Genomic DNA, 18,148 nt, shown 5'->3' with positions numbered 1-18,148 from the left:
AGCATTAACTGTTCATTTCAATACACCATCAGACATCAGCAATATGCTTTTAATCTCATTTGTTTAATCTTTTCAAGAAACTCATTGACCAATACCATTCTTATCTCTACTCTATAAATGAAGAAACTTCATGTTACAGAATAACATACCCAAGGTCACAAATTCAGTATATGTTGCCTCCAGGATTAAAAAAAAATGATTACCCAACTTTTGCTCTGGAGCGTTTAGCCAAATCATGTTGTTTTCTAGGAGGGAGAGAGGACACAGGAGTGGGGCACCATCCATGGAAAGAAACCAGGAAGATTCCAACTCACTGTCCAGAAGCTGGTTATTCAGAGGCAGGTTTTTGGGGTGGGGTTCCCAAAGTGCTCCTCTGAGGATCTGGTGAAGGCTTTAAATAAATAGGCCCCCCTGGTCCATCATGTGGGAAGCCAGGTAAGGGAATGGGTGACAGTACAGAAGGCCTGGCCTTGCGGGAGACTGTCATCTCTGTGTGAAGGGATGTCTGAAAAATTAGGATTTGGTGGGATGCTTAATTACTCCTCTAGCTGCCCTAAAAAGCAGAAAACCTATAATCATCTGTGACTTCCAAAGGATCTGGGGTTAGGATGCAGCTCACTAGACATGTGGCCTCCCTGGGGCTCAGTTACTTACAGGTAAGTCATAAATTTCAGGTTGAAGACAAGTAAGCACAGGGTTGGGCAGACTATATTGTTAATATAAGAGTTGCTTAGTCAAGGGTCAGGCACAGAGAAGTCTCGTGTCAGGATTACTACGGCAAGCTGTTTGTGCTGTTGTTTCCTACGTATGAGAATGGAAGCAAATAGAGCCTCTTGGACTGCTGCATATTCAATGAGTTCTTGGTACACTGAGTGGGACATTAGTAATTTTTATGACTGCTTTATCAGTTCCTACAGCTAATACATATGGGGAACTTACTATCTCAGATAGTATGCTAAGCAATTTACCTACGTATACTATTTTGTCCTCATCACAAATCTTCATGGAGGCACTATAATTATTCCTGTTTTATAGATAAGGCCATTTAGGTTCAGAGCTCTTAAGTTTCTTGCTCAAGACCACTCACTATCAGACCTAGAGTGTAGGTCACCCCAGCAGAGTCTGTGCCTCACTGTGACCCATGGATGTTCTTCCAGGTAGGGCTGCATGAATGAGGCCATCACTGCAGATTAAGTGGGCATGGCCTGGGAGGTTCTGAGAAAGAGCTGTTGGGCCCATTTCCAGCCCTGCTAGGTTTTCCCTATGTGGGCCATAGGTCATGCTCTGCAGTTTGTCTGAAATTTTTAACAATGCGCCTGGGCCTCTGGGCTCCAGAGGTGAGGTGTTAGGACAGGGTGGATATCCAGGAAGTAGTAAGTCCTGGGGAATCTGAAGCTTTCCACGCAGGGAGAGCATCCAGCCACCCAGGCTCCATTTCTTCCTGGAAAGTTTTCTTTCATTTTTCTTTTGGATATTCTATCTGACTGGGATTATCACATTTTGATTTTCTTGGAATGGTTCAAAGCTCAGAACTATGGAAAATGGAAAGCTAGTATGAATGATTTTCCCTTCTCAGGGGCTTGGAGGAGTCTTATTACTATATAGTTACAGCTTTCCATGATTTATTTTTTAATGTTGTGATCAACACAGAACTGAAGCATGTAACACTATCATTTTGCTTTCCTGGGATTTCCTTTAGAACTGTTATTGTTTATAGTTTATAACTTACTTTAGTTCCAGAAAACCATTTAAAGTGGTTTTCAATATGGGATTAATGAATATAGTAAATTTAGACAAACAATCCAGGCTTGTTCTTAATTAAAAGATAATGGTAGTAGTGATTAGCCGGGGCCAGTAGATTATTACTTCTGAGATTTAGATTTAGCTTTGAATTTCTCAGAAAACAAGAGAATTAAAAAAATGAGAAAGGCAGAAAAAAAAGGGGAAACTTCTGTAAATAAGAAGGGGAAGAGGTGTTGAAGGGAGAGTAGGGGAATGGGAAAAAAAAGAATCAAGTTATATCATATACAGGTACAAATCCCCTATTATGAATGTAATCACTATGTACAACTAAAAGGTACCAAAAGAAATTATTTGCTTGGGAAAAAGAAAGAAAACAAGGGAAACACGATCTGATGGATTTTACAGTCTTAAACTGACAAAAGGAAGCATACAACTTATTTTTGTAGAGAGAATTTTTCCTGGAACAAAATACTAGCAGAAGAAATGCATAAATGCTTTGAGTTATATAGATTATACTTGCCCTTTACACATATGTAGATAAACATATGCATAGTAGTGTTTGAATGTGTATATGCATCATACATACGTAGATAGATGTATACATATATACATATTTTGGTAGGCAAGGTAGTGGCCGCCCAAAGGCATCCCATTGCCTGGAGTAGGATAATAGGTTACATTAGGGTATACTTCTATTAGCTTACTAATTAAAGTTGTGGATCATCTGACTTCAGAAGGGAGATTATCCTGGATTACCCACAATCTAAACACAAGACTCCTAAAGAGAGTCATGCAGAAGTGTTCTGGATGATGCAATGCATTCAGGGATATAGGTCAGGCTCTGGACACTGGGAAAAGGAAGAAAGTGAATTCTCTCCTAGAGTCTTCAGAACATGAGTGCACCCCTGCTGACACCTGCATTTTAGCCCCAAGAAAGCTATGCCGAACTTTTGACTTATGGAACCGTGAGATAGTAAAGCTGTGTTCAGCTACTAAGTTTACGGTTATTTGCTACAGCAGGAACAGAAACTATTGTGTGCACGAATATACCTACACAAATAAATGAAGGGTGACAGAGAAAGAATAGAGAGAAGAAAAAGGTAAAAATATCAGTGGAGATATTTCTATAGGGGATTCAATTAGTGGTTAATACAGTCTAGTTGCAAATAAACTTCTTGGTTCTCATGTATGAGTACAATTATTCAATTGTGTTTCTTCTGTCAAGCAACATGCATAGACTGAAAACCTGAGTCAAAATAAGCCTCTGCTCTAAGATGTCTGTGTCAGGTGTTTTGTCCAAGTGACAGGAAAGTTACTAAAACAGATACTGGCATTAGAGAAGTTGTGTCATTGCTGTGACTATACCCAGCTGTGTGGTTCAGAATGATTTGGAACTGGTTTGCAGGATTTTGGAAAGGTATAGCGATGCCAGCTAGAACAGTCCTAGAATGCTGTAAGCTGGTTAGAGTTCATAAGACCAGAATGCTGATAGGAATGAAGACAGTAAAGGCCAGGCTCAAGAGCAGGGTTACCCAGGGAATTGGTTCTTCAGGATTAGTATCACAAAGCTCAGCCATCCAGGCATTCAGAGGTACCTACAGCTGTGATTCAAGGGGTCCTGGCTACAGCTCAAGCAGGTGGCAGGTGTTAGCATCATGAAGGTGGTGCTTGTTTTTCAGGCATGTATGATACAAGAGATATAGGATTGTGGAGGTTTTACCCAGATTTCAGTAAAAGGCCTGAGTGACTAGGCAGTGTGCCCCTGAGAGGACAGTGAATAAAGTTGAAACTAGAAATTCCATTTGAGCCCACTGTTCCCCTTCTAGGTATCTTCCTGAAAGACTTAAAGACATGATACTACAGTGATACATGTATATTCATATTTATAGTAGCACACTGCATAATAGCTAAATCTTGGAAATGGCTTATATGTCCATCAACAGAGGCAAAGATACAGTAAATGTGGCATTTATACATAATAGAGTACTAGTCTGCTATAAATAAAGGTAAATTTGAGTCGTTTGTTGGAAAATGGGTGCACCTTGAGAGCATAATATTAAGTGAAATAAATCAGACACACAAGCTTACTCACTGCATGGCTTCTCTTATACTGTAAACCCAAAATATAAACAACAAGCAAAATGAAAAACAGATAATAGGAAAAATATGGAGATAGAGCTTTTGCAAATGGGAGTGGGACCAAGAAATGGACTTTCTGAGCTATCTATCTAGCATTTTTTAAATTGATGAATAACAAGATTATAATATTACTTGACTGTTTTGTAGTACTTCAAAGTCTAAACAGAACAATATTTAACTAGGTATAAGGTTTGTTTTGTTTGACTCCAGAAAGGTAATTACAGGGTGTCATACATTTTATTAACTATCAGAGAATTGTGATTTCACTGAGCCTTGTCTGGTAGGAAACTGAGCAAAATAAACTAGCAATTACAGCAAGCAACACACCTGCGTTTTGATGGAGTGAGATAGGAGAACTGTAATGCACTCTGGCATCAAGGATGGCTTCTAGAAGATGACTTTTCTCCTGAGGTGTCATTCATATGTTAAGATCTAATGGTGGGGAACTGCTTTGGAATTCACAGGTGGGCAGGGATGGAGGGAAAAGGCAAGACTGTAGAAATGCAGGCACCAAAGGTGTTTTTGATCGAAATCATGCTGGAGAAGCTAGGAGCCCTACAGAGAAAGTCTTTCCCCGTTAAGTTGTCTTGTTTTTTAAAAATCTCTTTTATCTTAAGAAAAATTTTCTTTATTTTAGAGAAAAATTTTAAAGAGGGAATTGTGCTCAATCAATTAGCCAAGAGTTTTGGAATGTACATCTTGTTCATTCTTTGCATCAGTGAAGTATTCCTTTCCGCAAACTTGATTCTACGACTGTTGACTGCAATTGGAGTTCACACTTCTGAGCTTTAAAAAATCCCTAAGAGATTAGAAAGAGGTAGAATCCCTTACAGTTGATCCAAGCAGTGACAGAGGACAGAGGGCAATGGAGGAGGGGTTAAGTGTTCACCAAGACGCTCTGCCTTCTTCTGCACCTTCATGGTCACGATTTGAACAATATTGCTCTGCTTTGGGGGACTTAATAGTTGCTTCCAGAGAGACGTTCCTGACTTCCTCCAGCCACTTAGAATATATGATGCTTGTTTTAAGATAAAAAAATGCAAAGTTTTCTTTTTTCTTTTTCTTTTCTTCCTTTCTTTTTTTTTTAAATTTTGGCTTTTCAATACATATTTGAAATGACTTTCCATATACAATACCATCCAGTGGAAGAAAAAAAGTACTTTGAGCTGTGGTTCTTTTGTAACCAAACTTTAAGTCAGCTTTACTTGCAATGCAGCATCGCAGCTCCCTGGAAGGACTGCCTTCCTCTGTCACCACAGCGGACAAAGCAGATTGCAGGTGACTTCTTCCAGACAGGCTTTTCCCTCCATGTTTCATGTCAGAGGTGACAGGAATCTTCTGGCATGCAAGAGTGTCTGTCCATTGGTGAAGGAAGACATTCTGTCCTACAGGGATGTTTACTGTATGTGCATTTTTGGAAAGTAGCTATGCATGGCAGTACAACATACAGAAGCACAAAAGACCCATGACAAATTTTGTTTTCAGCAGAAATAATTTCTCTTGTTGGCCACATCTCTCAAAGTACTGAATTCACTGTAATCCAGAGAATATAATGTAATGTACAGAGAATAAGGAAAAGGAATGAAAGAGAAAAAAAAGACAGTTAATCTGTACAAGGGGGTAGAGGTGACAAAGAAAACTCCTTATTGGGACTTTTATATCTAATTTATTTCTAATTCTAAGTGGTTAAACAGCTCTTAAATCTGTGTACTAGTAATAGGAATATTGACTTTCTAACAATTAATTTATTGGCATAATAATCCTGAAGTGTATCCTGCAATAATGAAAGAAATAATGTACACAACTTATATGTGCTGATTAGTGTCTTTCTACTACTACATTTTAAACTTAAATGGATAGAAACAGTATTTTTGGTGAAAAAGTTATGATAATCTTGGATGTTTCTAAAATGTTCATTGCTATTTTCAAGATAATTTCAAAAACTTTTATTAAACAAGGAAGAGCATCATTTATGAAGAAAAAAGTGTAAAAATTTACTACAAACATCTTATATGAAGTCTTTCTCTAGATAACTACTTAGATTTTTTATATTAAGAATTTAGTTTTGTTAGGATTGAATCCAGTCAGAAATAGTTGTGTTTTTCCAAAGAACACAAGCTAGCAAAGATTCTGAATACTGAGTATGTGTCAGACCTACTTGCTTGAAGAAAGAGGAAACTTCTATAGAAGCTGGGAAAAAAAAAAGCCAGGATTTTGTGGCAGGAGTTATTCAAAGAAAATGGGTTTCCAGGAAACATTTTCATAGAAGATACTAAAACACATACTCTGAAGGTTGATATGAATTTTAAATACTTGTGATTAACCTGTCAGGATTCTAGGATTTCTAAATTACTTTGGTAAATATATACACATTAGATTTTCAATGGGAAGGTTTTCAAATATCTTCATGAATTATCTGGCACACGGCAAGTGGTGACTAATACATGTAGTGATATTATTTTTATCCCATTGAGAACAATTGCCGTGAGCAGCAAGAGAGAAAAAAATTAAGCAAAATTTTTATATGTTTTGTTCCAAATAGTGGAGATTAAAAAAACGTTTAAAGAAAAGAAAAAGGAGGGAAAACAAAACACATAAATGCTAGTTTTCCAATGGTCATTGTTGTGTTCGATAGCTAGCTACCAATCCAGGTGATCTAAGTGCATTTTTCTATCAAATGGGGGAGCCAGATCTATGACTATTCCCTGTTACCCATAGCATTTCATGTTAAGGAATGCAAGAAGCATTGACTAGAAGACATCAATAGGACTGGTGACACTGTGGCTAGCATGAAGCAAATGATGAAGAAATGTGAAGCAAGTAAGAGAATCAGACAGGAAGATTCTGCCTCTGACATCAAAATATGGCTGTGGGAAAGTGGAAAATGTACTACTAACACATTTTTAAAAATGAGGAATATCTGTGTGGCCTAACTGCTACTTTTCCCTAGTGGAAAATCTGATTTGAGAGATAAGTTGTAAAAGCAGCAAATGTCCTGTTTGCTCTATGGTGACAGGGATGGGCAGGGAGAAGGTAACAGCTTCATATTGATACAGGAAAATAAAAGCTCCCAACCTGAACCATATCTGGGACGAGTTCGTGTTCTCTAAAATTGAAGAATGAATTTTAGGAACAACGGAGGTTAAGAGCAGCATATATTTATTGAGGGAAAGAAAGCTCCTGTCCAAGAGAGGGACAGAAGGGGGTCCTGACTGGGTTTCCCAGGGAACTTGGCTTTTCCTAGGGATTTTATAGAGCAAACCACAAGGTGAGGTGGGTTCAAGGTGGAGGGGGGATGGAAAAATCACAAGGTGGGCATGAGGTGGGACAAAACTATGGTAAACCAATAAGAACTGTTCAGGGAAAATTGATTAAATTGGTATCAAACGGGGAAGTGAGCCATGTGGCAAGCTGGCATGAATACGGAACAGGGCTTTTCCTGTAGGGGGTTGGGTAGCGACTCTCCAAGGGATTGCTACCTGTTTAGAATATCAATCCCTGAGGTCCATCCCTAGGGAGGTGTGTGGGTCTTTTGTCTAGTCTTTTGTTTAGTCTTTTGTCTTGAGGTCTGGACTGCAGCAAATCTGTTTCCATTTGCAATGTATCTTGTCTTCCATATTGGCTCCTGGGAGGACCTGGCCCTATCTGGCTGCCTATAATATTTCTATCTAACTCAGATGCCTATAACATTATCTTCATGTCAATATGGCCCAAGTGGGACCATGGCCAGGCCTTGGCTTGCGGAAGGTCGGAAGACAATGGGTTTGGGGACTACGCTGTAATATCTATAGTATGTGAGTGTTAGGGTGGGTAAGCTCAAAGCTTGCTCTCCTTCTTCATTTTACTCATCATGAAGGAATTTGAATGGAATTCCCCATTAAATACTGAGAGGAATTCTTGGTGGAGGGAGTAAGGGATTATCAAGCACACCTTTTAATAGAAGCTTTCTGGAAAGGGGCATACTTTGACTCTGTTCTCTACAATCATGCTGGTGGAGAAATATTAGATATAGGGCTTTGTCTTAGCGAATAACTTACCACTTTTGAGTCCCACAGCATCAAGCAGGACTAAAGGGAAAAGCACTTCATCACTTACACTGGCTCAACTGTATGTTTTGGGGTAGCTCTCTTGCTTACTACTCTAATAAAAGAGAGAAAAAACTAGAATTACCAGAGCAGCATTTGAATATAGGCAAGTTCCTTGCCTATTTCTTTCTGAGTCTTGTGCTATGGAGAAAACATTGCTCTTGGGGCCCAATAGACAATGCCATCAACAAGCAGCAGTTTCTACTGGAATTTACAGATCACTGAGCAGAGTAAGTAAGTAATGCCGGAGTCAGCTCATTCTCCGGAACCCGGGAAGAACTCAGTAAACACCTGGGGACTGGATGGAACGTGGGGTACCGTGTGCTGCAGTAAAAGCTTGGAAAAAGATTTGTGGATTTGGAATCTTGATCCAGTCACTACCTAACCAAGATACAACTTACAGGCTTACAGCTGTCTAGTGCTAGAAAATCTGTAACATATTTATGCACGTAAATCTATAAACCTAGTTTTGTGACCAGTCAGGTAACTCAGAGATAGCATCACATTCTAGGCATAGTCAAGCTGTAACCTAGCATTTAATTTATTTCAGGATGACCACAACAGATTTTAATTCAATCCATCCTTGACATTTCTGGACTCCACAAGGAGAAGGACTGCTGACTTCAATTTTTGAAATCATTTGTCTAGTATTCTGAGTCACACAGATTTTTTTTTTTGGTACTGAGAGTCAAACTCAGGACCTGTGCTTGCTAGGCAGGCACTTGTGCCACTGAGCTATATCCCTGGCCCTTGTCTTATATTTTGGAAACATTAGTGTTTAACCAAGTTTAGAATGAGAAGCTGTGATCTGTATTTACTGAGCCCTTACTTGTATACCTGGCAATGTGCCAGATTATGTGAAACTGGGAAGACTGTTGCACGGTTCTGTTCTCTGTAGCTCCCAGTCTAGGGGAAGAAACAGGTGGAAAAACAAATAATATAATGCAGGTATTTCATTCAAAATAGTCCTCAAAGATGCTCAATTCTAGGAATTCCAGTGTAAAACTGAACAGCTGCTTTGTGAATCCCTTATGGGAATTGATTAGTATTGACTGGGTGTCTCTGGTATTTAGTATAGCTCCTGGAGCAAGGCAGAAGCTCAGTATGTGACTATCGGTTGAATGCATGAAAAAAGGAATGTTAGACAGCAAGCTCAGTAAAATAATCCATAGAAAAGAAGGTAACACATAGAAATAAAGCCAGAGATGAGTTATTAGTGCAAATACAAGATTGCCTGACACAATTTTGTCATAAAATAAAACGAATGAACAAATAAAACCCTTTTGCTATTCACTCTCCAAAAAGACATATTCCCATATTTTGTAGAATATCTAATGACAAATATGTAACTGAAATATAAATAGTATATAAGCTTGTATATCATTTCATAAAAAAGAAAATTTAAATTTCTTCCTGTTCAGGAATGCAAATATGCTAAATTTATTTGATCTTTGCAGTATTGGAGTATATTTACTTTGAAGGAGTTATTATTTTGTAGGAAGCATGAGGTAGATAGGAGAAAATGTTCTTATGAAAATATTTTTGTTTAACAAATTGCTTTTACAACAAGTAATTAGACCTTGCAAATTAATTATTCCTTAATTACTCATTGCAGATGGTAGCCATCATTTTCTGCAGAAGCCGAATGTAAATTGCTTGTACAAGATGCTTTCCATGTCAAAGATGGAGCTACAGATAATTTTTTAAAGGCAAACTAGTTGATTGTTGGCTGGAAGACATGCCCTTTTGTAAGTGTTTGGACATTCTAAAAAGTGGGGAATGTGTCCATTCACTTACTTTGCAAATAATGCCTGCGAAGTTTAGAGGTTACAGGTCTGATTTCTTTTTTCTGAGGCTCTGAGATTTTCAGACATGTCAATGATAAAGGCTATTTCCCTCAGAAAGTCCCATAAACTTGGAATGGAAAGGCTGGCTTTTAACCAGAGGCTTTCAGGAAAACCATCTGCCAGGAAAATGTGTTGGCCTTTCTCTACGCTGCTTTTAGGCTTTCTTACTATGCAATACTCCTGGAATAACTATCCATGGGGTATCCGTTACACTTATCTGCTCAGAAGCCGCTGCTGCCAGGAAAGCTAGTTTTATTATTAACAGTGAAGTGTGCATTGGTATGCATTAAACGTACAAAGAAGAAAGACTTTAAGGACGTAATTTACAAGTTTCTAGCTAGAACTAAGAGGAAAGGACTGATGAACAAATGATCATGGTGGCAAAGTTCAAGGTTGTGAGATATTAATCAGAAATCATCAAATAATCCATTACCAGGAAAGGCCATTACTGGAAAATGAAGAAGTGGTTTATTTTTTTAGGAGACAACTGAGATCAGTGTAAGAAAAGAGTCTAAAAGTTGTTTTTTTTAAAATATGAATTTGGATGGGCATCTTGAAAACTGGGGATGTGTCCGTTCACGTCTTCACTTCTCAGATAATGCCTGTGAAGTCAAATACCATAAAAAATGTTAAAAACATTAGCAAAAAGTAATTGTTGTTGCATGAAGAGCTTTGAGAATCTGAAACTCTATCAGTGAACTTCCACTGGTAAGCAAGAGATGACTTCAGTCAGTCCTAAGAGGGTACTTCCTTGACTCTGTAATACATTCATTTGTTTCCTTGGGGATTCGCTAATCTGAGTTATTTATGATGGCTACTATGGAGAAGGGCTATTCTCCAAACAAACAGACAAGCTTAAATTCATTTTCCTGTTGTTTTTAAGTCATAAGTAAATGAAAGGCATCTATGCATGTAAACACACTCATATACGGAGAAATCCTCTGAAGAAACAGTTATAAATGGGATAGGAAGTGATGGGGCAGTCAGGTCTCAGACCAGATGTCCGGGGGAGACTGAGTGAGGGCCCGGACTGTTGAGAGGGCAGGGGAAGGGTTAGTGGGAAACCAAAAGTTGGTGTTGGGTAGGTTAAGTTGGAAATGTCTATTATTCAAATGGGTTTACTCGGTTGGCGGTTGGGGCTTGGAACCTTGGGAAAAGTCAAGGTTCCATGTATAAATTGACAGAAGTATATGAATGGTATTTGAAGCTACAGGATTGGGTGAGGTAACAGGAAAGAGTGTAAATGAAGCTTGCAGATTGTGGTTAGGGTCACCCCAACACTTAGGATCAAGTACAGCAGGAGCAACTAAGAGTGGAAACTGTGAAGCCTAACACAGGTGCTGTGGGAAGGGGGCGGAAGGATCTGTTGTCCCATCAGCCGCACAACTAAAGAATGCTGAGCAACCGTTCATCACAAGTGCTGCCAAGGGGGGCTGGGGATTTAGCTCAGCGGCAAAAGCGCCTGCCTGGCAAGCACAAGGTCGTGAGTTCGGTTCCCGGTACCGGAGAAAAACCAAAAAAAAAAACCAAAAACAACAAAACAAGTGCTGCCAAGGGATAGAATAGTCCTGAGCAGGGCGTTAAACGTTTTGAAAAGGAAGATAAACTAATGTACTTCAGAATGGGAAAACAAACAGGACAAAGAATGAGGGAAAGGGATATGAATATTATCTTTGGCCGTTATGTCCCTCTTGTCTCCAGTGCAACTTGCCTTGGGGACATTGTCTATCATGGTGTAAATCTTGCAAAGAAATGTTTACCTCAGAATCTCATAAAGGGGTTTGTTTTGTGACGCGAGGCAGGGATAGTCCATCTCCCGAGATTGTAGTCCAATGCCATTTGCTGTAACTCGAAGTCCGCGCTTAACGCCCCTTCCCCAGGGGGCAGGTGGGTACTTGATTTGCCATAAATCATATTACTAGCTGTCAGACCTGTCCTTGGTCTACGCCTTTGGCTAATGCCCTCCCTTGTGCTGGTAGTCCTGGCCCAGACTATGACAACTACTCCCGTGTTAATTAATTGGAGAAGCAGCGTAGAGACCATGAGCAATGCTCAAGGACCTACTGGGGGAAGTCCCACTGAGGGATATGTGGGGACGGAGCAGAAAGAGGCAGCGGAGCTTCAGACCTTGGAACAAAAGGAGGGAGGTAGAAAGCTCTCAGGCCATCGCATGATTCTAAGAAAGGTTTGATCAGTATGATGCGACTCCATCTCAAATGAAAAAAATATCGACAGGGCTGGGATGTAGCTCAGTGTGAAGACCCTGGGTTCAATCCTCAGTACTGGTGGGAGAGAAGAAGTGGAGCCATTCTCAGCTGACAGCTCTGAAAAACAGGTGTCTGGCAGTTTGGCCCAGAGCTGTGGTTTGCTGACTTCTGACTTAATGTGTTGTTCAGAGTTCAGCTTCAGGAAGTAGAAGGCACTTGTAGAAAGGGATGTAATACAGGCAATAGCTGGAAGCTTTACAGCGACCTGCAGAAGGCACTTAGCATAACATGCCAGAATCAGGCTACTTAGGACAGAGACGTCCTGGTCTCTGTTTCTAGCGTTTTGCTCTTTAGCCTCTGGGAGGTTTGTTGGCTCCAGGAAAGGACTTTACCATCTTACCTGTAATGGAGCACTCAGAGCTGTGGATTTCAAAGCCACACAGCGTCCGCTCCTCAGCTCTGCTAAGTGTTTCTTCTTCTCTCTCCTTTTGGTGTAGTTCTGCATTTAAGTCCACTGCATTTAAGTTCTGCATTTAAGTCCACTGGTTGGCAGCCAAACTCAAAACTGTTGAATCAGAGTCGTGCGAAGCAGAGCTGTGAGCTTCCCAGCTCTGAGGATGTGGAGAGCTGGTCAGGAGAAGAGCAGGTCTGACACAGACCAAGCCTGTTTGCCGTGTCTGGTTCCCCTGGCAGCCTTCTCTTAGCTTTCTCGCTCCATGGGCTGGGACTGCCGGGGAGATTGTGACGTGTGCCTCTGAAACCTGGGTCAGGTCAGTAGGGCTGTGCCAATGAATAGAAATGTTTTCCTCCCTGTTCTGGATCCTTATCACTGCTCTCTCTTATTTATTATAACTGTTGTTGTTTAGGAGATAGGGTCTTTCTTCCTCATTGTTCTGTTTACTGCAATTGATAATTCTCTAATCTTGTGATTTTTAAAATTTCATCCTTATGACTCCAACCTCTCGATTTAGATGGTTGAAGTGTGTTGTTCTGTCTCAAGCTAGTGCAAACACAGCAGAGACAAGGCATCAGACACCAGCTGCAGTGAAGCAAAGCCATTTACAGGACAAATTCAAATGAAACATGATTTTTATGCATGATTTATGCTTGATGTATTTGATTCTTTAATGACAGCCATTTATAAAGACATTGGGAGAACTTGGACTAAGTGTAAAATTACTCCCATTCTCAGAAAACCTCAATGCATGCATTCATGGAGTCATTCTTTTTTCTTTTCCAGAAACAATCTTTTTATGTTCCTCACAGTCCTTACCCTTCACTCCATTTTCTTTCCAGTTCCTCCTTGCCTTACTTCAGCAATTATTCCTTTCCGGTGTAGTACCTTTAATCATTTCCTATTTCTTGCTATCTTCCTGTCCCCTGCAAACACACTTGAGTTCTTCCTAAAATTGTATAAAGCTTTATAATCTGTATGTCTTGGATTACTCATTCTTTTTAATTCCTTCACAAAACAATTGTCCACATTTATTGCCTTTTATTTTTACATGTTCCTCCTTATCCTTCTGCAATCTTGCTTCCATTCTGGACAATCGGTTGAAAATCCTCCCTCAAGGGCACGCACTGATCTCTTAAAAAATAATCAATGGCTTTTTTTTTTTCAGATTTTCTACCTCATCTTTTTCTAGCATTTGAAACTCTTCATACCAATGCTCCTGTGGCTTCCTTTGACTTTCTGTATGCTACATTATCTTATTTTCTCCTAACATATAACTAGGAATAATTTTTATTTCTTCCCCTTTGGTCAACTTTGAGACCCTGTTCCATTCCTTTTCTCTCACTTTATTTTCATATTTCCATTTTTAGTGACTGAATCGTTTGCCTCTGCACATGTTTCAGACTGTATTCACAGGTAAGAAAAATTTCTTTCTCTCTCCTTTGCATTTTTGAGACAAGGTCTGGCAATGTAGTTCATGTATGCTGTTCAGGTTGGCCTTGAACTCACTATGTTGCCCAAGCTGGCCTTGATCTTGTGGTGATCCTCCTGCTTTAGCCTCCCGAGTTTACAGGATTACAGGTGTGTGCCACCTCACCTGGCTTGAATCTGTCTCTTGAACCTGATTCCCTTACAAATTTTTATCTTATTTCTCTTATTGCTGACACTTCCAAAATTCTTTAAAGTTTAGTGAATCTGTAGTTCCTTTACTATTTTAGAACTTAACCCTGCATCTGTGATTTTTCACAACTTCTGTGCTTTACTCCATGACATCTACTCCTTCCGTGGACTTCATGACCTGCCACACACTGTTCATTTTCCTTGCTTTTTATGACTTCTTTGTTCCACCCACTACTTCCTACTCCTGAAGTAGCTAATTTTTAAGCCAATTACTTCTTTGACTGCTCTGTAATCTTGTTCCTAGTAGTCTCATTTACACTTTTAGTTATAACTCTTGACTGACTCCTGATTTACCAACTCCAACTTTTCTAAATTTCTCTATCATTTCTAATATCGCTATCTAAATTTCTCTACCATGATGTTTCTGTCTGGACAGAAATGGTTTGGGTGCTGGAAAACGGGCAGAAGTGAGAGCTGTGTGGAGCACGAAAGTAGCTGGGAGTTATTTCAAAGTAAAACCTTGAAGGAGGTTTGAGCCAATCTGAGAACACTCCAAATAAGTATTGTTTACATTGGGAGTAAGAATATAAACAGAGAGTACAGTCAAGAGATGAGATCAGGCATTGACATAGAATGGAAAGGAAAATTTAAAACAAGAAATGAACATCTAGAATCATTCCAGTAAATAGTTTTGGGAATCTGTGGCTCATCTCAGGTAACAGATGGCATATAGTAGTGTGAGATTCACCTCAACGTACAGATCTTGGTCAAGTTTAGGACACTCTTTGGATCTTCACATTTGTCTGCTTTATTTCCCCACATAGATAATAACTTGGCAAGTAAAGGTTTCTTTTTTTTTTGTTAAAACCACTGCTGTGCTATTATCAGTATCATCCTGAACCTTTGGTCTTTCTTTGGCTTCTCTCTCTATTTCTATTTTTCATCAGTTGGCAGATCCCTTCAACTTTTTACAGTATGTCTTGTATTTGTTTTGTAATGTTCCTCTCCTCCCACCCCCATTTTTTTTTAGACTGGTTACATATTAGTGGTTTTCTAATTGATTTCTTCAAGTGTACTGTCTGAGTTCAAGCATTTGAAAGACAGTGGCAAGATTATGCATAACAACAGCTTTCTCTTAAGGCATAAAAGGTATGAGAAGTATCATTGGACTCTAAGGGGGGGCTTAGGAAGGTATGTGCTCTTGGTTGTCCCTTAGTGTACTTCCAAGGGTCCCTTTACCTTATTTAGGTGGCAGTTAGTAGACCAACATGTTTGTGATCGTAATTTTTATCATCATTCTTCATACTTTGTGGAAAAATAGATTCTATTCTTTAAACTTCAAAGTTCTACACAATCTGATCTGTTATAGCTGGTACCTAGATGTTGCCCCAAAGCCTCATGCTGTCATAGGAGGGGAGTTTTGAAGGTTGTTGGATAGGGTATGTGAATATGGATTAAGGATGTGATGCTGGGATTAAAGGGGTAGACAGTGGAAGCCCCAACTTGGTGTAGGTGGCACCAATCAATAGGTTTATCACCGGTATGGACTATGAAAGGGAGAGAGGGGAGACAGCTTGCTGCTTGCTCCTTGCTGCTTTTTCTGTCTCCTGCCTTCCATGTCATGAACTGTTGTTTCTCATCTGTGATGTCGCTCTGCCGTGCCCCTCTGCCTTGGATCTAGTGGACTAGGGACTGGAACATTTACAAACTGTGAGCCAAAAAGAACATTTCCTCTTTAACTTTGGGTGTTGGGCATTTTGTTTCCGCAATGGGAAAAGTAATTAAGACAGATTTTGGTACTGGCAATGGGGCTATTGTTGTGATATTACCTGATCCTCTGGTTCAGGATGTGTTACGGTTTCTGTCTAGATGTCCCCCCAAAGCTTCATGCAGTCATGGGGTGGGCTTCTAGAGTGTTTGATTGATCCATGGTCCAGTGCTGGGATTATGGGTGTGAGTGCTACACCTTCCCTGGGGCGGGTAGTTTGCATACAGTATAAGGGAGGGAAAGATCCTGCTCTCTTCAGCTACTCCCTTTTTGCTTTTGTTGCTTTTGCTGTGTTCTGCTGCCTGTGAACTGTTGCCCTCTGCCATGTGCCACTCTGCCTTGGAGCCAGCCAAGTATGGACTGAAACCTCCACAAACTGTGAGCTAAATAAACCTTTGCTTCGTTAATTCTGGGCATCAGGTATTTTGTCCCAGAAATGAGAGAAAAGTAATCAAGACAGGGTCCTTTGGAACTGGCTTGTGGAAAGACTTTGGGAATGTATGGAGAGGCAGGCTGAAGAAGTAGTTCTGAAATGCTATAAACTATACCGGGCAATTCTGGTCAGAGCTCAGAAGTCCAGAATGCTGATAGAACTGCTGCTGGTAAAGATCAGGGGGGTTTCTGGTAAAGGCTCGGGAGTTTTCTGCTGGGAAGAAGCACTACATTAGCTTTTGGACTCTAGACCATGGGTGTTATGCTTTAGCACAACATTTCTGCACATTTTGTTCTGGTCCAGAGGTTTTGCCTGTGACTGAGATTAAGGGCAATGGCCTAATTAATCTGGTGAAAAAAATTTCAAAGTAATCCAATGTTGAAGCAGGGGCATGGCTACTGTTGGAGGCTTTCTGCCAGGTCTTTGTTGAGAATCAAGAGCAAAGGGACCAGTAGAATGATTTAAAATGTTTGAGTTTGGCCAGAAAGGAAGCTCCAGTAATCCTGTGGGCTTCAAAGGTAGAGCAAAGGAGAACAGGGTTGCTGAGAAGGAGCAGGACAATTTAAAACGTGTCCCGAGGACATCACAAGAATGAACAGGACTCCACTTTTTGTAGCTGAGAGTTGTAAATGTGAAAGAAAGGTTTTGCTTTGAAAAGAGAACATCAGAGCACCACATTCCAGTATGGTGGCAGCTTAGGGAATTTGTTCCTTGGGATTTGTTTTATAAGATTCATCAATCTAGGCACTTCGCCCCTACAGCCAAAAGAGAAAGAAGCCTTGCTATCATCCCAGCTGGCAGCAGACTTTGGCGTCATCCACATGGTGCTAGTTTTAGGTGCACACAGAACGCAAGAGTTGTGAGGTCAGGAAGGCTTCCAGTCAGATTTCAGAAGAACACTTGAGAGACCAGGCAGTGTGCCTTTGAGAGGGCAGTGTGAGAAACTGTGAGTGTGCAGCCCAAGGCGAAGAGAAGACCCCAGAAGGTTGGAGAAGCTAGGAATGTGGATTGCCTAAGGAAAGCTGTCCGAAGTGAGCAAAACTGGCCCAAGAGAGAAGACATGAGAGATACAACCATCTGCAATACCATAGGGGTGGAGCCACAGAAACCCTTTCGAGTTCACATCTTGCCACAAATTGCTCTGAATACTGGACATGGAACTACAGGACTTCACATTTGCCCTACTGGATTTTGGACTTGCTTTGGTACCATTCCTTTGTAGCTACCTATTTGTAACTTTTTAGAATGGTAATGTTCATCTTGTGCCATTGTATGCTGTGTTTATCATTCTTTTCATCTGTACAGGGGCTCACAGCTAAGAGTCTGCCTTAAATCTTAGAGGAGACTTTGGACTTGAACTTTTAATGATGCTGAAAATATTTGGACTTTGGGAACTCTTCAAGATGAGCTAAATGCCTTTTACATAAATGGATGCACATGAGTCTTTTAGGGGGTCAGAGACAGGGTGTTATGTTTGTGTCTAGATGTTCCCCCAGAGCCTCATGAAGTCATAGGTGGAGAGTTTTGAAGGTCAGTGGATTAGGGTGTGTGAATGTGGGTTAAGGATGTGATGTTAGGTTAAGGGGGTGGGTAACAGAAACCCTACCTTAGTATTGGTACCACCAATCAATTGGCTTATGGCTTGTATGGAATATAAAAGGGAGAGAGGGTGGACAGCCTGCTTCTTGCTGCTTTTGCCACCTCCTGCCTTTCATGCCATACACCGTTGTTTCTTCTCTGTGATACTCCTCTGTCACACCACCCTGCCCTGGAGCCAGTGGACTGGGAACTGAAACCTCTACAAACTGAGAGCCAAAGTAAACCTTTCCTCTTCAACTTTGGGTTTTGGGTA

The 18,148-nt window shown here is 40.3% G+C and overlaps 1 pseudogene; it reads right to left on the bottom strand.

The window, feature by feature from the left end:
• Positions 1-12,554, bottom strand: part of LOC102008112 — a 21,238-nt pseudogene extending 8,684 nt beyond the window's left edge.
• Positions 12,555-18,148: the final 5,594 nt, after the last annotated feature.

This window comes from Chinchilla lanigera, unplaced genomic scaffold (assembly GCF_000276665.1).
Source record: "Chinchilla lanigera isolate Chin_1 unplaced genomic scaffold, ChiLan1.0 scaffold00087, whole genome shotgun sequence".
Lineage (NCBI taxonomy): Eukaryota > Metazoa > Chordata > Mammalia > Rodentia > Chinchillidae > Chinchilla > Chinchilla lanigera.
This window is presented reverse-complemented; position numbering and strand designations above follow the sequence as displayed.